Source organism: Mauremys reevesii, linkage group 2, assembly GCF_016161935.1.
Source record: "Mauremys reevesii isolate NIE-2019 linkage group 2, ASM1616193v1, whole genome shotgun sequence".
NCBI lineage: Eukaryota > Metazoa > Chordata > Testudines > Geoemydidae > Mauremys > Mauremys reevesii.
The window spans coordinates 196,664,019-196,685,190 of record NC_052624.1 but is presented as its reverse complement, the minus strand read 5'-3'; the positions used below and the strand labels follow the sequence as shown (position 1 = coordinate 196,685,190).

At 42.1% G+C, this 21,172-nt stretch overlaps 1 long non-coding RNA gene across 1 annotated transcript in view; it reads right to left on the bottom strand.

The window, feature by feature from the left end:
* Window positions 1-1,067: 1,067 nt before the first annotated feature.
* The window catches only part of LOC120399639, a 147,343-nt gene continuing 127,238 nt past the window's right edge, over window positions 1,068-21,172 (bottom strand). Inside the window, exons 2-3 of the long non-coding RNA XR_005595266.1 lie at window positions 11,905-12,043; window positions 1,068-1,193 (exon numbers count right to left, since the gene is read on the bottom strand). This is a non-coding gene — a long non-coding RNA (uncharacterized LOC120399639). The remainder of the gene's footprint in view (window positions 1,194-11,904; window positions 12,044-21,172) is intronic.

Below are 21,172 nucleotides of genomic sequence, written 5' to 3'. Positions count from 1 at the left end.
ACTAACAGTTTCCACAAACAGTGACCACACAGGGGATACCTGTTGCTCGGTGGGTATCTAGGGCTTTTAGCAGATGGATTCAAACTAAAAACCTTGAATCTGTACACTGGGTTGAGCTTACTTACATTATTAGTTATTTTTTAACTATTATTATTATTATTATTGCATTTTGTAGCCATGTTTTAGTATTGGAGTCCCTTTATAAACATACACACCGCAAGGGACAGTCCCTGCACTGAAGACTTTCCAGTCTATAAGACGGATGCAGCAAACAAATGGAGGAGCGCAAAGTAACAAAAAATGATTATGACTGAATGTAATAAGCAGCAGTTGCAGCACACCTATGCCAATTTGATGAGATCATCCGTACAGCAGAGAACCAAACCCAACAACTTGGTAATAAATTAATTACGAGGTGTATCCTTAAGTACCTTGTCCTTTTCCAGTTACACACTCATTAAGCATTGGGTAGTCTGGTACATGGGGAAAGCACAGTAGACTATGATGAATCATTTACACACACAGGTAGTCTAGATGGTGTGGTCTCAGTGCAGAGGTACAGGACTCTCACTCTTCATGTATTCATAGAATGCAGATCTTATGGACACATGACCAGAGGCTGGGGTTTTTAAATCTGCCTAAGGGAATTGGGTGTTTAAAACTCTTGGGCAGCTTTGAAAATCCAAGGCTGAATATCTAAAACTACTTTACGGATAATTTCCACTGTTTTGAGGTCACTCTTGCCTGAAAAGGAAGGTTGTAAACAATAAAGCATTCATTTGCTGATTCATATCCTTTCATCTGCTAATATAAAGTAGGAGCAGAACCACTCATTATAGGAAATCAATGAGATACATGGACACATGCTAAACACACAGGTCTTTGGATCTAATGGAAGGGAGAGTGCTGTCCTTTGTTTTATTAAGTCACTCACTTTTCCACAGAAATGTTGAACTACAGGACAGTGGCACAAAAGAGATACTAAAATGCCCTTCTCATTACATAGCTGCTAAGGGGAAACAATGACTTAGAATTTTAGCTCTGTAAGACTAAGAGGGATAAAAAATCAAAATGGCATTGCATATAATTAGAATAAATGTTGCAGTTAGCTGTAAGCAGTTATGTAGTCACCTTCCCCTGTGTTTGTGACTAGGACTGTGTGAATAACAGATTCTTCCGGCTTGCTGGCAGTTCTGAAAAATAAAATAGAAAATTCATTTTGGATTGACTTGATAATTTTTTGATTATTTTTTTCAGTGAACTGAGAAGTCAAAACAAATTTATTTCAGATTGAAATAAATAGTTTTTTGACCTGAAATTGAACTTTCATTTTGATGTTGAGCACTTCCCCCCCACACCTGTTTTTGCATTTTACAAAGATAAAACTGAAGGAAATTCCAACATAAAATGCTGTTTGAAATTGAAAAGTTGAAACATTTCAAAATGAAATATTTTAACTCTTTTGGAATTGTTTTTTATGGTTTTTTTTAACCAAGTCAATTTGCCAAAATTGACACATTCACAAAATGTTTCAGTTGACTTGACTGTATTTTCTGCTAAAAAAAGTTTCAGCTAAAAAATTTCACTCAGCTATATTTGTGACACATGTTGCAATGTAAAAGTCAATTGTCTCAAGAAAGCCATAAGGTCTAGAATATAGAAACAAGGATGGTTAACCTCTCACCCATTTTGAGGCAGGCAATTATACAAAGAGTAGAAACTGAGACTGTAAACACAAATCAAATAAAAATAACTGATAAATTAAAATATTACAATGAGAAAACCCCTGAACATCACATGGAGAATATGAAACTACAAAACCCCATTGTGGACTAACACAGGAAAAATAAAATGATGGCTAGATCCTCAGGTAACGTAAATTGGGTTAGTTCTACAGAACTCAATGGAGAAGTGTCAATTTGGGCCAGATTCTGGCCCAATCTCACTGAACGTTGATGTCCCCAGGTCTTGATGCCAGGTCTGTGCATTCCCAGAAAGCCCTTGCATTCGGGCCAACACCCAATGTCTGCTGAAACGGGGTGGGCCGAGGAGCTAGCAGGACTACAGCCTTTGTCAAGATGAGGCTCGCCAGAGCCCTGACTGGAGGATTGCCTGGCTCTACCATTAGATCCAGCCATGCTATTTAAGTCAGAAGGAGGCACACAGGGCTGGCTCTAGGCACTAGCCGAGCAAGCTCGTGCTTGGGGCGGAAGAATCTACAGGGCGGCATTTCACCCAATCCTAGGGCGGCACGGCTGCTTTTTCTTTTTGGTTCGCTGATCCAGCTGCCCTGTAGGGGGCGGTGGCGCCGAGGAGGGGAGCGCCCTGCTGGGAGTGGGCTGCGTGCTCCGTCTGCCCCAGCCGGTGCCAGGTCTGCAGCAAGCCCGGCAGCCCGCGTCCTTCCCTCCCTGCTGACCGGAGCGGCGTGGAGCCTGCCCGGCAGGCAGCGTGGTGGTCAGGACTGTGTGGCGAGTGCTCCGCTGAACCCTGGCTTCCCCCCTTCTCTCTCTCCCCCCCACTCACTCTCCCTCCCCTCTGCTAGCTGGGGCACGTCTGCAGTGCAGGGAGTCCCCCTGCACCCTCACTCTGGCTGCCCCACAGATTTTTTTTCTTTTTTTCCCCTGCTTTGCCGCTCCAGGTGCGCCGCAGGTTTGTTTGTTTGTTTTTCCCCCTTGCTTTGCCGCTCTGGCCACACCGCAGGATTTTTTTTTTCCCCCTGCTTTGCCGCTCCGGCCGCGTTGCAGGTTTTTTTGTTTTTTTTTGGCTTTGGGGTGGCAAAAAAGCCAGAGCTGGTCCTGGAGGCACAGGAAATTGTCTGAGGAACTAGGTGATTCCCTGTTGCTGGTGCATCGGACCCAGCTCCCTGTATTCCTTACCCAATCCTGTTCTTGATTCTTGTTCCACTCCTGACCTGCTCCTGGCTCATGCCTTGCCACTGACTTCACCACTAGATCCCACTGTGCTCCGGATCCTTGCCTCTCCGCCTGTTCCTGCCCTTACACCTTGCTTCCAACCAGATTATCAGTCCTGGATCTGACCATGGCCCGTACCTCTGACTCTAATTCTGGCTTGATCCATAGTTCTGACATGTGGTATCTGACTCTGGCTCTGACTCTTAGCTTTGATTCATAACTCTGATGCTGACTCGACCCCTGCCTTTCATAACTGCTAGTTGACTCTTATTCCCTGACCTGGACTCCTGCTCTGACCACGTCTGGGTCCCTAACACTAAAACCGAAATATTTTCATTTTCAGTTCATTAGGACCGGAAATCTTTTCTTTGTACATACAACACTTTACTGATCAGCCACTCTTTTAGCAAATTTTGTTAATTTCACTGAATAATTGGGAGTTACAGCAGTTCTGTAACTCCTGTAACTCAATGTCTTTGTGTTAAATGCTCAGGCAAAAGTACATATATTTACAGTTCGCTGATGCCCCCTTGTGGAAATAAATAGATAAGAACTTGTACAAGTATACTGTATAAAATAATAAAAATTTTAATGAAGGGCCAGATTCTGAAATTGTCACACACTTTGAGTAGCACCTTACTTCACAAGTAGTCTCATTGACTTTAATAGGGCTTTATCTGGAGTTAAATATATTCAACATGAGTACAGGAATCAGAATCTGGTCCCAAGTTATTATTTCTACTCTCAGTGTACTACTATGGTTAACATACCTTAAGCAATCTCCTGTGTAACTGGATTCTGCACTATTAAACTTTTCGGCACATAAGGCAGCTTGCAAGATTTTCTGTCTCAGGCAACAATTTAATAGACTCTAGGGATTTACTGACTGAAGAACATTTTTTTCCAATAACTCCTTCTGCTTCTATGATATATTAATAATGTCTACAGCTGGCATTCAACAAGGGAAGAGGACACAGGGTTATTGGAAAACATAAAGGCAATAAAAATAGTGAGTCATATAACCACATATAAAAACATTTTATGTCTCCCATAAATTGATTCAATCTAGTTATGGCAGCATGTATGTTTATACTACAAAATCGGGATTTCTTCATAGTTTCATACACTGTGCTATATGTTGTCTATAGAGTGTACAAAAATATCTACATTTTTTTCTAAAAATATTTAAAATATTAAAGTAGTGATATGAATTTTCCTTACTTTTACATTCTATTCTCTCACCATCGTTTGAAGGGTTGTTCAAACATGACAGTGTCAGCTACAAATCAGGCATATCTCCAGGACACATTTTATCATCATGCCTTTTTTCAGCACATATGAAGTTTTTAAAAGTGCTGTTCTAGCCAGGAAATCAAGAGGTGAAGTGCTTCAGTGAAACTATCTCCTGGGCTAAAAGTACACTTCAGCCTAATAACTCCAGTCTGCGCATGTCTACATGTCACTATTCACTACGGTATTTCACGTGATCCTTCCTTCCATAGGCTACAACCACTACTTACTCACACTGAGTAGCACTTATTCATGCAAATAGTCCCATTGGTTTGGCCTAAACTTTACTACTACTTTCACCAAGGTCAAGGCCTCTTTTCCCCGCCCTAGTCCACACAATTAATTCATCAGTCTTTTCTAGAACCGTCACCTCTATGTTGTGAATTCTTAACAAGGGTCAAAATTCTCCCATGTGCAAAGAGGCTTATGCATGAAAATCCCACCCTTAACCTTCAAGACAGGACTGAAGTGTGATGACCCTCTGCACAGGGGTGAAAGTAATCCAATATGCAAGCTTCTGCATATTGGAAGAGGAGGCAGAGCCAGAAGCTGAGTGTGTCATTGCATTTTCCCTGTATTGCAAGCTATTTACAGCAGGATGTTAGTATAATAGCTGTTATGCTGCTTGGTATGGGACATAGCTAAGAGCGCCAATCAGGTATAGGAGGCAGAAGACAGTTTTCACTCTATCAAGAGAGCTGTTCAAATTGAGGAGAATCATTTTCCTCAAAGAAATGATATTCAAAGAATATTTTAATCCAAGTAACTTTATCCATCTGTGAGGACTTTAATTAGTTAGAGTACTGGGAATGGCTGAGCTGTCTTGCTTCTGTTTCCCTCTGTCTTACTGGCACTACTGTGTATTCTTCCATAATATTGCTGTTAGATGGCAGTTTGCAAAATCAGGAAGCCTGAAACCGCCACCATCAAGAAGTGCTTCTTGTTAATGCTAGTTGTTAATGCTAGTCTCTGCTTTCTACTATTCCATATGAATGACTCAATGACATCATTCATCATTTTAAAGCACGAGTTAAAGACAGTTAGTAGTAACAGCAATACACAGTTAATTTGTGCAACTACCATGTGCTAATGAATGTTTCACCCCACCAAGCATGCTGCAATATGTTCGATAGAATCATGGTAGTTTATTTTTGACTGTTACTGGGTGATATCAGATATGTATTGGCTCAAATTACAGGCCTGTTGTGAAAAAGTACTAGGATAAAAAAGCACCACCTTAGTGTTTTCAGATCTGCTTCCCAACTGTATGTCGAGTCATAGCTGCTGAGTTTAGTGGATAAAAAGTTTATATTGCATCTTACTCCTGTTAGCCCGGAAGAGCCAGCACAATTTAGGGCATGGGCATGTCTTCACTGGAAAAAAAAAGTTTGTTCTTAACTCTGGTTAGCTAACCCAGGGTAGCTAACTTGGATTAAAATAGCAGTAAAGAAAAGGCAACTCTGGTTTTATCTCAGGTTAGCAGTTCAACTTCAACCCCAGCCGCCTCTATAGGCTTAGGGTGACCAGATGTCCCGATTTTATAGGGACAGTCCCGATTTTTGGGTCTTTTTCTTATATAGGCTCCTATTACCCCCACTCCCATCCCGATTGTTCACACTTGCTGTTTGGTCACCCTATATAGGCTGGAGCTTGGGTTAGACTCCAGCTGGGAAGAACAGAAGCAGCCAAAGTAGAGACTGCTGCAGTAGGAGAGAAGGAGATAAAATGGGGCCCAGCCGAGGCCCCTTTCCATCCAGTCACCCCAGACTATGCTGGGGAGACCCCCTACACACTTGCTCTGGGGGTACTATGATTCAGGCGGTCCTCCCCTGCATGTGGCGTTGGGGAAAAACTTCAGAAAGGAGCCAACCAGAGGGTCCAACCAGTAGGAACAGCTGAAGCAGGGACCTTTTTCACCTTTCAGCATCCCAGGCAAAACTGTAGTGTTTTCCGACTTTCTCTGCCCTGGGCTGATTATTTGAACCCACCCTTCCCCTTAGTTTCTTCACCTAAGCTTCATTCCATACCCTCTTCTCCTCTGCCCTGTCCTCTTCTCTTCCCTTTCCATTTAGCTGATCTCCTTCCACGTAAACAGTATTCCACTTCCCCCTGTTCCACCTCCAACCAAAAAAATCGTGGCACAAGGATAATGTTTGCTGCCATCACATTGTTTGCTCTGCTGGTGAGTTCTATCCCTTCACTCAACCCTTGTCTGACTTGTCTAATTTGGATTATAATCTATTTGGGACATGGACCATCTCCTATTCTGTACAGCGCCTAGCACAATGGGGCCCCATTCTTGGCTGGGCCTTAAGGCACTACTGAATTAAACAATTATAATAACAGTAACAGCTAACCCGAGTTAAGAATACCATTTTTTTTGCAATGAAGAGTGAGCTGGATTCTCTTCTCTCTTGTGTATCACACAAACCTGTTTACTAAATTCAAGTTACAGAACCAATGTTACACCTGTGCAAACCCACCGATGGGCACAAAGATGAACAGCTGTCATCACGGGTATAATCTGCAGACAGTGGGGGCTGCATAGGTGTCATTGAGGCAGAATTCAGCCTGCAGCCTCTTTACTCCTAAACCGAGCACATTTGATATGCAAGAGTAATTGACAGACATTAAAAATTGAACCACATGCTGTCATTTTGCAGACTAGAACTACATTTTACATAGATTGCCCAAATATTTCATCCATTTTTAAAGCCAATGAGATTGACACTTTTTTGACACTTTTTGCATTTCAGCCTGCTTTTAACTATGCAATAAACATGGTTTTGAAGACTTCTGTTGAACCCTGCAGAATCATCTTCTATTAATGTAGCAAACTTAATGCTAAGTTGTTTTGGTTACTGTTACCCAATTTTCCCAGGTTGATTTTTATTATTTATAAAGTACTACAAGTATACACACACTTTATTGAAACTATATAGGACTTACAACCTCTCTCAGACAAATATGAATACGAATAGCTCAGCGCAAGTAGACATAGACAATGCTGATGAAACATTAATTTGGAAAGCTTGACAAGAATGATTTGGTCTGGAAAACCTGCCTTATCGTGAAAGAGCTCAATCTATTTAATTATGCAAAAGAAGTTTAAGACTAGAGGTGATTTGATTACCATATTCAAGTACCTACATGGGAAAAAAAATTCTGTTAGTAAACAGCTCTTTAATCTAGGACACAAATGTGTAACAAGATCCTATAGTTGGAAGCTGAAGCTAGACAAATTCAAACTAGAAATAAGGTACTAATGTCTAACAGTGAGGGCACTTAGCTACTAGAACAACTGACGTGGGGATGGCATGGATTCTCCCTCACTTTAAATCTTTACTTCAGGTCTGGATCTCTTTTAAAAAAATATGCCATACAGCAAACAGAAATTATGGAGTTGATGCAGAAATGACTGGGTCAGGTTTTATGGCCTGTGTTATGCAGGAGGTCACATTAGATGGTCACAATGGTTCCTTCTGGACTTAAAAATTTATGAATCTAAGCTACCAAGGAAATAGATGTAAAAAATATAAAGCAGTGGACAGAATGTGCTTGGCATACAGACAGAAGAAGCCTGTTTGTAGGTTAAGGATTGGCATGAAAGGAAGAATGGGAGAACAACACAAAATGGTAGTTTGGAGAGTGCATAGAAGAATTTGGGGGTCAAGGAGGTGCCCAGAAAAAAATGAGAACAGTGATGTAGTTGGGGTAGAGTTATCATGAGCCTTTATAGTTAAGGCTGAGGAGCTAGAATTAAATAGTGGAGAAGAGGGGAAGCCAGAGACGGGACTGGCAGAGAGGCTGTGTTGGCTAGTGCACTGATTTCCCATCCCATGAAATAAAACAGTCAGACAGCCTTCAGTTAGTTATGGTCCCTTCTTCCCAGGGACACTTTTGTGAGAACGTATAAAGAGACCAAACAAAATAAAACCAGCAGTAACAAAACGCAAACAACTGAATCCCTCAGTTTCCACATACAGACCTCAAGGCAGCACACCCCAACACACCCAGCTGTTTCCCCGTTGCTACCACCCAGGCAGCCCTTTATATTTCCCTATCTTTTGTAGGTCAAGGTTAATTGGCTGCCACATTAACCCTTTAGGATCTGGGCTAAGAAGTAACCTTGTACCTTGTCTCCACTCCTCCAACCCTGAGAGTGTGGCAGAGGGCACACACTGTTCCATCTACACTTGCCCATTCCAGGGGGGAAAAAGGCCTATGGCACGCTACAAAAGGGAATGGTGGCAGGGCTCCATACCAGTGTGAGCATCTGGAATGGTTATCTTTTATAGCCTGCAGCCATTTATGGGTGTATGGTTCATAACCAGAGTGAAGGGCGCTCCCAGGAAGTAATACTGTAATGACTCCATGGCCACTTTACTGCAAGATTCTCTTTTTTCTATCACAGAATTGTTTTTTCCCTCTGGGAGAAGCTTCCTACTGAGATATAGGCTGGGGTGTTCTCCACCTTCCTCCACAGGTGATAAAACCACCCCAAGTCCCACCTCACTGGTGCAAGTTTGTAGTCTGAATTCTTTCATAAAGCCTGGGCTCAGCAACTCTGGTTCACTGCACAGGATGTGCTTGACTGTGCCAAATCCACTGGCACAGGTTTAGTGTCCACTGGCCCTTTCTTAGGGCCCTGTTCTTCAGGAGGTCCATTACAGTGGTGGTTACTGTGCAAAATCGAGGCATAAAGCTCCTATAGCACCCTGCTAATCCCAGGAATGACTTCACCTGCCCTTTGGCGGTAGGGATTGGAACATTTACCTTGCTGGCTAGGAGTTGTATTCACCCATTCCCCAGAGTATATCCTAAGTATTGTGAACCAGGCCCTAGCTTTCCTCTGGGCAGTAATCAGCTTAAATCACATTTATTTACAGCTAGGCTGTTTTCCGGCTACCGGAGATATCTCACATTTTTATTAATAATAAACAGAGAGTGGAGAGAAAAAGAAAGTGTAAAATCCAGTGCTGCACAGAATCAACAGCAGTATTAGGCCTGGTCTTTCACCACTCTGTTGACGCTCTGGACAGCATTCGAGCTTGGATCTCTCTGCCACCACAGGAAATGACACCTGCAACGATGCAGAGCTCTCCAGCAGAGAGTCGGCAATCCCAGAATCAGGATCTGATCGCTGTGTGGGGCGAGAGTCTGTGCCCAGACATGCCGCTTCTACGAGGCACTGCCATGCCATTAGGTGGGTGGGTCTGCCAGTGCCCACCAGTGACGGTGGACTGACTCGGAATCAGGGAAGGATCAGGCGTAAAGTGCTACAAACAGGGAAACATTTAAAAATAGAAATACTATATAAACATTTTTAAATATGAAACTAAACAAACAGCAGGTCTACACAAACAGCAATGGAGCAATAGTCCTCTGGGGATATTTCAAAAAGCTCTCAGAGAGCACTGAAAAAAGCCTCAGCAAGAGGTTTCAGCACACTCTTCCGCGCCCATGCATCCTCAGGGTAGGGGGACCATCGCCTCTAGCAGCATGGCAGCGTGGGGTCCTGCTGTGCAGGCTTCTACATATCTCTGCTCTCGTGTGTGCGCCTGACACTCCTCAGGTGATGGTGATGGAAGACAGAGTTTTACTTTGCATAGAATGACTCACTTGTGCGCTATCGATGGCCAGCTCCAGAGCGGAGCGGCAGAGCAGAGACAGTCGAGGAGAGCCTGTGTCAGCAGCATCGCACACACCTAGAACGGGAGGATGAACTGTCACTGCACCGCAGCAGAGCGCTAATGTACAAGACACCTCTGTGCTGTAAATTTGTTAGTTTCTCCTTTACAGGATCACCCAGTCCCAAATCCAAGTTTCAACCTCCCACTGTGTATAACATTATTAAAAGTTTGTGTTTGTGTTCTCTGAGACTTTGTGGGGATTTTTTTACAGTGTATAGCCCACATTATTACCAGGTACAGACTTGGGGGGGGGTCAACTGCAGGGCACACACACACTGCAGTCACTAGGCACCAGGGACAGTCTGTGTGTGTGTATGCGCTGCCGTCTTTCCTTTTGTGTGTGGGTGGTCCTGGCCTGACATCCCCGAATGTAAAGGCAGGCTTCCTTCACATGCATTTTCACCCTTCCCCACACCCTCCCCCCTTCCAACGCCCCACAGCCATCATCCTTGGGAAGTGGGGAAAACCTCCTGATGCATATCGCTTTCCGCTGGGATATTCTCTCTCCAGCGGGTGTCTGGCTGATCATAAACAGCAGCCAGGCGATTTGCCTCAACCTCCTTGCTCTCACAGAGATTGTGGAGCACACAGCAAGCAGCATAACTACGGGGATATTCGCTGATGTTGCTCAGCCGGTAGTTGAAGAGTTCCTTTTTTGTGTCAGGCGCCCTGTATAGGGGGGCATCATGCAGGGGCATTAGGTAGGCCGGGTCCCCCGACTGCACATCCCCAACCGTTATTTTGTGGGTCGAAGAAAGTGCCTGCCTGGGAGGCCTAAACAGAAACCTTGCCCGCCCACCCGACGTTGATGTTGGTAAACGTCCCTATGGTCCACCACAGCTTGCAGCCATTGAAAAAAAAGCCCTTTCGGTTAATGTACTCGCTGGGCTGGTGGGGCTGGTGCCAGGGATAGATGTGAGTCCATCTATCCCCCCCCACCGCAGTTTGGGATCGCGGCCGCGGCCATCTATGATGATGATGACCTTCGACAGTCACTACCTTGACTTTTGAGAGCAGTTGCTCGATTGCGCTACTTTGAATGAGGCTGCTCGCATCCTTGTGTCCTGGCGCTTCAGCAGGGGGACAGCAAGTCACACAGTTCAAGAAAAGTGTCCCCGCGCATCCTGAAGTTTCGCAGCACTTGTGTGTCATCCCCAGACCTGCAGCACGCGCGTCCCAATTTCCGCCCGGCGCTTTCAGAGAGAGGAGGGGAGGATTGATTGTTCAATGACGACATTTTTCCCCAGCATGCATTTTAGATGCCAACGGGCAGAATACACAGGGGCTGTGGCAGCCCTTCCAGACAAAATTGGATCTATTGTTCATTTTTGGAGCTAAACATTAACATTGGGAGTGCTCATTGTGTTTTTTGTTAGGGAGGCAAAGGTCAATTTTCTCCTGCCACTTATTTTTGTTTGGTGTAAGTGACCAAACCCCAAATAATCTGTGCTGTACTATTGAAGGCAGGTCACTGCTTGGCAGTACAAACTAAAAAAAGAGAATATACCATGTGTACATTTCACCTATATACATTTTTACAGCAAGTGAGATTCCACTGGGTAAGAAACTGAATGGAACAGAACAGTTGCAGTGGAGTTTGATTTTAATGATCACTGCGTGTAGTGATCATTTGTCCGTATGTTAGATTCCAAAGATTGTTCTTATAGGTGCAAATGTTTGAACCTAGCGTATGCTGGTTTTAAGTCTAATTGTTCAGTGGGACATGCAGTTCTGATTAGATTGGAAATAGTTTGATTCTCTTTGATGTTTTAATGGGTCAAATTCTATGGCCAGTTATGAAGAATCATTGCACTCAGAGGATATAAAATAAAGTGCAGAAGGAATTCAAGAGTGTATGGCCTATAGACAATGGCATCTATGTAGAGTGCCTATCAACACACGAGAGAGACAGACAAGTTTCCAGCCTTCTAATTCGTGGTCTGTGGTGTAAAGACTGACATGCAGACCCCTGCCCACTCTGATTGGCTCCCCATCAAATACCTACATACCTATGACAGTCTGACAGTGATGATCGCAAACACATTTCACCTGTTTGAGGTGACCTCCGGTGACATGTAGTCAGCTTTGTGGCTGGTGAGCATCTGGGGGCCTTGGCTGAGTGATGCAGAATGACAGCTCCCATTGCAGCTAAAGATGAAAGTACAAAGAGAAAAACTATAACACAATAACCAAATGCAGGTGGCAGTAATTTTAACTGGTGTTCTGAAGTTCTTTATTCCAACTATTCTGAACTTGTGTTCAAATAATGTCCTAAAAATAGTCATGGGGAATAAATCTAAACTACCACTTGATGTCACCATTGCTCTGCCTATGCACAGCTGTTCCAGAAATCTTTATGAAGATCATGGAAGAATTAAAAAGTTCAATTGTAATATTTATTTAGAAAGTTGTTTTACAGGAAATATACATGAAATTTCAGTGAGCAGGTTTTATCCTATCATGGGTATGTGGGTGCTACACAACACACCAGAGAGCAGGATTCACAGAGTCCAGTGAAGTGGTGGTTTGTAGAAATGCAACATACTCACAGTCATCTCTTTACTGGGGAATCTGCAAGCAACCAGCAGGGGTAGATCTGGCCCTTACAAAAATTAATAAAATTAAACTACAAAGATTATTAAAGGAGAAAAATTCTAATGAAAGATAAGTGCAGTATATACATCATATGGTATACAGACATGCACAGCCCAGCTTTGGGGAAATTATATAGATGGGTTTCATCCTTAATTTATATCAATATTTCATAACCAGGCTTCCCTTTAACTAGAAAAAAAATGGTTCCTTTGAACAACTGAAACCCTCCTTAAAAAAATCACATACAAATTAACAGTATAAAAGTAATAAAATCAAATAGTATTGTGAACTCAAAACAATCAGCGTATTTGTAAATAACCAAACGCCGCACATTCACACATCCTGGACATTTATAATCATTTTTCATTTTCAGCGTGCCTTACATTTACTAATTAAACTTCACAAAAACCATGTGAGATGGGTAATGATCATTACCACCATTTAACAGATGCAAAACAACTAAGGCGCCTCCCCAAAGTCACAGGGATAGATCTAAAAAATCATGTCTCCCAGAGATACAATACATCAAAGTGTTAGAATAAACTAAGCAGGTGTCAGCAAGTGTCAGAATAAACTAAGACAAGGTAGAACAGAGGCATATACAAAAGTGGCATCAATAGAAGTTTTCCTTTTCCATTATGCACTCAAATTAGATATTAAAGACTTGGTCTATTGCCACAGGGGCTTGATTGCCATATCTCGCTTCCTCCAAGTCAGGTGTTCTTCTGATATTGATATTACTAAGGGCTCAGTTCATCATTTTCCTCAACATATATCAGTGGATTCTGGCTCTGAATCTATCAAGTTCACTCAACACAAAAATAATAGGTCTCAGAAACTTTTTTAAATTATCTGAATTTAAGTGGCCCTGAATCATGGAATGGCTGAGGAAGTAGACAGCTCTTACAGTTTCCAACAAACCCATGTATTTTCTTCATTTTCAGTGCCTGGAATAAATCTGTTATGAATGCAGAGACTGGAAGAACAGAGCTAGTAACTGAAATACAAAAAGTTAGAAAATACTAGGACTTTGGGGCGAGGAAGCAGAAAATATGCTTAAGGCCTGATTCTCATGTACGCAAAGGCCCTTTTACAATGTAAAATTTCTCCTGTGATTGACAGCTAGGGACCTGATTCTCATTTACATTACTGTGAACAATGTAAAGGGGTCTTTCTATAAGTGAGATACAGGTCTGTAGCCTTCAAATATAGGAGATTTTTTCCCACTAAACAGAGGGAGCAAAGTCACCTTGTTTTTGACCAGTGTTTCTCAAACTGGGGCCGCCACTTGTGTAGGGAAAGCCCCTGGCGGGCCAGACTGGTTTGTTTACCTGCCCCGTCCGCAGGTCCAGCCGATCCCACTGGCCATGGTTCGCTGCTCTGGGCCAATGGGAGCTGCTGGAAGCGGCGCGGGCCAAGGGACATACTGGCCGCCGCTTCCAGCAGCTCCCATTGGCCTGCAGTGTCAAACCATCAGCCGGACCTGCAGACAGGGCAGGTAAACAAACCAGCCTGGCCCGCCAGGGGCTTTCCCTACACAAGTGGCGACCCCAGTTTGAGAAACCCTGTTTTTGACTTTTCTGTCTCTAAATAGCTCTTCCATTTAGTGGCCAGTTTTTTGGTGAGATAAACTGGGAGAGTTATATGTAACACAACTGTGCCTTTGTCTATGCAACAAAGTTTTTCAATGGAGAACTTCTATTTGGGAGTTTGTGGTTCTCAGAAAAAAAATTGTTTATAGTAACTATAAGGAATGAAGGAAACTATGCCTTCCATTATCAAGCTACTTCAGCAGTGTTATTTTGGATTGGATAATTACTGGCTTGAATCAGGATACTAGCAGTGAAGGCCTCAGAAATCAATGCCTTTCCTGGAGTGAAACCTAAGTCTATTAGTATCTGTGAAATTCTCATTGGCGAGTTAGTATATATAAAGAGAAGTAGTAATTTACTTCTTTCAATATTCTGTTAGGATATTAAGTGTAAGAGTAATGAAAAAAGATATACCAATTACTTACAAACATTTCAAAATGGATTACAAATGTACCTGTTCTGATTGAAAACAATGGCTGAACTCCCATTAGCTTCAATGGAAGGAGGACTGGGCTCATAAAATAAGGGTTATTAAGGTGCCAGTTGCTAATTCAGATTATTTTATTCTTTTTCAAGCTGTTGAAATAGTATTTCCACCCCCCGAGTGAAGAAATCATTGTTGGGAATAGTTGCAATGAAGAGTGAAACTAGGTGAACTGCACAGAAACTTTCTATAAGTATTCACTTAAATCTAAAAGTGATTCTGCTTTGGTCATGCTGCCTTTGTATTTACTTTTCATGAACAGTCAAATAACTATACTTTATTCTCATGAATACTTGGAGAAAGCAAATATTATTTCTAGAGCTGCGAGGAGAAAAGTGATTGTTTCACAGAGAAGTTTGATATTTTAAAATTTGGTTATGTTCTGATTCAGAACAACCCCCTTTCTCCCAAAATTTGAAATTCTCTGTGAAAGGGAAAGCCTGCAGGTTCCTGACTCAAACGCTTCACCTGTCTGGTTGCCCTAGAGCTGTGGACCATGGAAGCGCTGGGGTCCCTGAGTTTGGGGAAGTCCGCCTTGCTGGCTGCCCTGGGGCTGTGGACCCCGGAAACCCAAGCTCCTCAGCAGCCAACCAGAGGCTGCCATGGAGCCAAGCAAGTTTTGAACATTTCTATATTATTACCATATAACATATTTATATGATGGTAGTACCCAAAGCCCCCCGCTGGGATTAGACCACCTTGTGCGGGATGTTGTCTGAATGTAGAAAAGAGACAAGCTTTGCCCTGAAGGGCTTACAGTCTAAAGACATAAACAGACAAAAGGCAGGGGATGTGAACACACAGGCAAATGAGCATGGTTAAGAATTGGAACAATTTTGTTAGTTATATGCACTGCAGCCTTGGCAAGTGAGCAGTAAAACAAGTCAGACAAGGACTTGACCACACTTTTCATAGCACAGACACGACTGCATTTTGAAGATTGCGATGATGACAAAAAGTTACAGACCGATACATGAAGTGCATATAATATATTTCACATGGGAATGGGACATTCTCAGCACATTGGGGAGACAGTGGTCCACAAGCCCCTCACAGTACCTTGAAAAAGATACAATTAAATTATCCAGGCAAATACCTTACCACACCCAGGAACATAAGGCATCAATTGCTCTTTCAGCATCCTACTGTTAAGCACATGCCATAACTATAAGCTGGCTGCTGTAAACTTAGATCATTTTGTGTAAAGGTGAGCCAAGCAAGTAAAACATAAAGTATAGTGCTATTTTGTTGGATGTGGCCTAGACTGCTACATTTATGCCTCATCAGATTCCTAAAACGATGACATAGCTTTGGTTACATAAACTTAACACAGATTCAATCGTTCCAGAGGTTGTTCTCCAGAGACAAAAATATGAAATCCTCCAGAGAACAAAGCACCAGAACAAGATTGCTGGTTCTCCCTCCTTTGCTTTCCATGTTCTTAGTAGCTGGAGAGCAGCAGAAAGTCCCTTAAAGGGTAATCAACAATAGTAACTATAGTCAACATGTTCAGAACAGTTGAGTGACCACACGTAGATCCCTTTAACATATATGGGCATGAATAAGGACATTTGATGGAAGTTGGCTGAAGTGGAAAATAAGATCTGATTACTAAGTAGTTGTCACTAGGATCACTAATGATAAGCAGAAATCAGGGAGCCCTGAACAGCAAGACATTTTTGATATACTTCAAAACTCAAGGGAAGACTTTAAAAGCCCTGGACAGACTTGATCAATATATTCAGCCTAAGAAGAATGTGACATCTGAGACTCATGTATTCTGACTGAAACAGCAGCAACATTTGTTTGCTTTTGAGAAAAGCTGAGCATATTAACTTCAACTTAAGTTAAATGGGAAATACAGATACTCAGCATCTCTCAAAATTGGGCCCCAAGAAATATCCAATTCATATAATTACCCAGGATAGGAAGACACACCTGTCATCTCCAGATATTCCATTCGTTTCAAAGGATTCTTGGTATTGGAGTAAAGGTTCAATATGTGAGTATATTTCTTTAAATGAAATGATCCTCCAACTTTTTGGGAAAAAGTGGTGTTTGCAGTGCTACAGTTTAAATGTTGGACCCCAGGGCATATGGCACTATATGCATTTTCTTATAAAAGTTGGACCAGCACCACTAGAGAGGTGGTAACTAATTTAGAACAAACTGTAGGCAAAATTTAAAGTGGTTCTTCTGACAGGAATTACCTTTATATTTACCTATTTTATATGCATCTACCATATAATTGTCCCATTGCAAAGTTTGCAGACATCCTTTGGGAGTGCCTTATAAATCTGGTGTTGGTTTCCTGTACCAGAGTTCAATCACTCATAACCACACAACATAACCATAATCATATACCCAGTGTTATTAGATATTAAAGCACCTACAATTCTTATTTTAAATATATATATGTTAACCAAACTCCTTTCTGTGTCTGAACCAAAAGTGTATTGTGTCTATAAAATCTAGTGCTCTGTATCTATCAAACTGAAAAGTTCTTTGTACTTAGGTTGAACCACAGTGGGTGTCCAAATGAAGAAATATTTGTAGTCAGTAATGGAATATATATACGGTAATCTTTTACTCTGACCCTGTGGAAAATTGTGTCCACGTGTCCACAGAGGCCACTAACAAAGGATGCCTACTTCTACAGATGCGTTGTAATGAACAAGATGGTGTGCTAAATAAGGGGTACTTATAATCCAAATATGTTCTGTGATTGATAAGGGATATTTGTTATTGCAGATGTTTTTCTGTGGCTTATGAAATAATGACTCACTGAAAAATGTTTTTAATTTATTAGGAATTACTTGTTGCCACAGATGTTCTTAGTAATAATGACGGGGTTAGAAATCTCTTTAGCTTATCAATCATGTAAATGGAGATAATTTATGGAACTTCATTTATGGTATCAGGTAAATTAAGTTATCAAAACCAGAACACAGTGGGATTAGTTATGGGAACATAGCTTCTCTTCTCCACAAAATAATTTCTTTGTTGCATACCTGATAAAAAGGAAGAGTTTTGGAAGCTAATTTGGAAGTGGAAATGGACACACTTCTATTGCTTCACCAGTTACAGAGCATTTGGTAAAATATGTTTTTATTTTCTGTATTCTTTATTGTGCTGTATTAATTTTTGACTATTGATCTCTGATTAAATAATTCCAATTAGGCTGATTATCTCATGTTATTAATATCATCACTATTAAATTGGTGGGGTGTATGGGGTGCCCAGAAAGGGGTAGTACCTCTGATGGGGGGACTTGTCGTACCCCTTCGGGGGTAGTCCGTCCACTTTGGTCCCCAGCTGTCACTCAGCTCTCACCTGTGGCTCCAAGTAGCTGCAGCATGCGCAGTGGCCACACCCTGGGCAACGGCTTCAACAGGCCGGCCAAACCAGGTGAGTGTAACTGATGGGACTCAAACCCTCAGTGAATTAGAGATATGCCTACCCGCATGCGATGTCAGCTCCGGCGGACTGGGCGAAAGAGATCAGTATGATCTAATGGCCAAGAAGGTGGTTCTGCAACGCTTTGTGGAAAGTGAAGGGCTTGACGAGGCACAAGAGACATCAAGGCCATCCACTGCAACCAAAGAAGTTACCAGTCGTGATGATTTTTTTGTACCATTGGTGTTTGGCTTCTAAGGTCGAGAGAGTGGAATTGCTCCCGTGCAACGGCTCTACCACTTAAAAAGCTTTCACGCACAGGTCCTGTGCAAATCATCAAACATCATCATACCACCCAAGTCCTGTGGCGATGGGGGAGAGGCAAATTGATACACCCAACACAAGTCAAGACTAGATTGGAAAAACTTGTTTGTGGGAAGCAACTGGCAGAAGCTATCACCTATTCCTCTTGCTTACACCAGAGCTAGCACCATTCCTTTTACTTTGGATAACTGTTTTGAATTTTGCATCAAATATCTTGTGTCTTGGATTTGCTGTCTTTGCCAAAAGCCAAGCAGAATTGGACCTTGCAAAGGAAATTAAAACCAACAGTAAAAGGTTCTTTAGCCATATAAGTAAAAAAGAAAACAAGGAATGAAAAAGTGGGACCATTAAGCACTGAGTGGAGGTCTGCCATGTTTAAGAATGATGACCTCAAACCGGAACAGGTGCAGAGGAGGGCTACTAGAGTGATCAGAGGAATAGAGAACCTACCTTATGAGAAGAGACTCAAAGACCTTGACTTGTTTCGCCTAACCAAAAGAAGGCTGAGGGGAGATATGATTGCGCTCTATAAATACATTAGAGGGATAAATACCAGGGAGGGAGAGAAGTTATTTAAATAACGCACCAATGTGGACACAAGAACAAATGGATATAAACTGTTCATCAACAAGTTTAGGCTTGAAATTAGACAAAAATTTCTAACAATCAGAGGAGTGAAGCTCTGGAACAGCCTTCCAAGGGGACAAGTGGGGGCAAAAAACCTATCTGGCTTCAAGACTGAGCTTGATAAATTCATGGAGGAGATGGTATGATGAGACTGCCTACAAAGGCATGTAGCTGATCTGCAAGAGCTAACAGCAAGTATCTCCATCAGCCATTGATGGGCCGCTAGATGAGGAGGGCTCTGAGTTACTACAGAGAATTCTTTCCCAAGCATCTGGCTGGTGGGTCTTGCCCACATGCTCAAGGTCTAACTGATCATCATATTTGGGGTCAGGAAGGAATTTCCCCCTGCGTCAGATTGGCAGTGACCTTGGGGTGGGGGGTGCGCCTTCCTCTGCAACATGGGGCACGGGTCACTTGCAGGTTTAAATTAATGTAAACGGTGGCTTGTCTGTACCTTGAAGTCATTAAAACATTATTTGAGGACTTCTGCTACTCATCCAGAGGTTAAGGGTCTACTACAGAAGCGGGTGAGTGAGGTATTGTGGCTTGCAATGTGCTGAAGGTCAGAGTAGATGATCATGTTAGTCCCTTCTGGCCTTATAGCCTATAAGTCTGAGTCTCAATTGAAAGTCACTTAACAGCAACATTATCACATTATGTTTTGTTAACTCACCACCTAAGGTGTGGGAACTGCTACTTGAAGAAAGCTCTTGCCCTGCTTGGTCACCAGCCAGGACAATCTTCATGGGGGTGAGCCCCGAGGGTATGGGACTAAAAGGGGTTGAGGAGTTAAGTGGCATTATGTGGATATTGAAGAATGGGGGTGGATTTTGTCATTGTGAAATTAGTTGGACTAGAAGGGAAGAGAGAGAGAGAGAGAGATAAAATGCATGGCATGTTCTTTTTTAGTGGAGGCAAGAACCCAACATGGCTAGGAGCCATTGGAGGCTCTCTTGTTAATGCCTCTTCAGCTCTTGCCATAAGTGATATGGTCATATTGCATTGGTAGCATTCCTCTCTTTTGTTTGGGCTGGAACACTAATTGATGAGGGATGAATTTTGTATCCTAAGGAAAAATGGTCTTCAGGATGGTATCATCTAGTGGGGAAAAAAATAGGCAGAGAAATCTGGTGTTGAGGTGCAGCTAAAAGAAATGTGTAGTTGCAGAATCGAGGACACTATTAGCAATTAGAAAATTCAAGACTACTTCCATGTGCAGTGAGATCTACCATCTGAAGTCTCTAGAAGAAACTTTTCAGCATCTCTCTCCATTTGTTTTTTTATTTCTTAACTTCAGAAATACCATCCCAATGATGAGCAATTATACTTTTAAAAAAATAAAGTCAACTAACATATATAAATATTGAAAAGCCTAACAAAGATTAACTTCACTTTTGTGAAGGGCAAGGTAGACCACCTGAATGGTCGAGTTTGCTGATGAGGGCTTTCTGACATGTAGTCTGCTGTTTCTTTAATGATATACTGTGCTGTTCCCCTTACTGAATCTCTGTTTACTTTGACTTTACACTTCAACAGGCATATTTCATGGAATTCCATAGATTTGAAGACCAGAAGGGACCGCTATGATCATCTCATCTGACCGTCTACAGAACATGGGTCATAGAACCTCACCCAGTAATTTTTGAATCAAGCCCTTAACTTCTCATTGAGCTAGGGCAGAATTTGTTAGAAATAGATCTGTAGTCTTGATTTAAAGACTCCATGTGAAGAAGTATCTACCACATCCTAGGTATATTGTTCCAGTGGTTTCTCTCTCCTCACTGAAAAAACAAATTACATCTTATTTCTAGCCCTACTTCAGCTTCCAGTCACTGGATCTTGTTATGCCTTTGTTTGCTGGATTAAAAAAGCCCTATGCTATCAGTAATATTCTCCTTATGTAGCAGTTTATAGACTCTAATCAAGTCATCTCTTAACTCTTTTCTTTGTTAAGCAAAATAGACTGAGTTTATTTAGTCTCTTACCAGAAGGTAAATTTTTCAGTCCTTATATCATTTTTTTAGCTTTTTTCTGAACTCTTTCCAATCTTTCAACAACCATGGACACCCAGAACTGGACATGGTATACTAGTAAAAGCATACAATAGTAAATATCAGCTCCCTAATTCTGCATGTTTGCTCTCTTAAGGTTTGCCTTCACTACCAGGGTAAGTCAATCTATATTACACTACTACAGGTATGTGAATAATGTAGCTGGAGTTGATGTAGCTTAGATCGACTTACCCCGGTGTCTTCACTG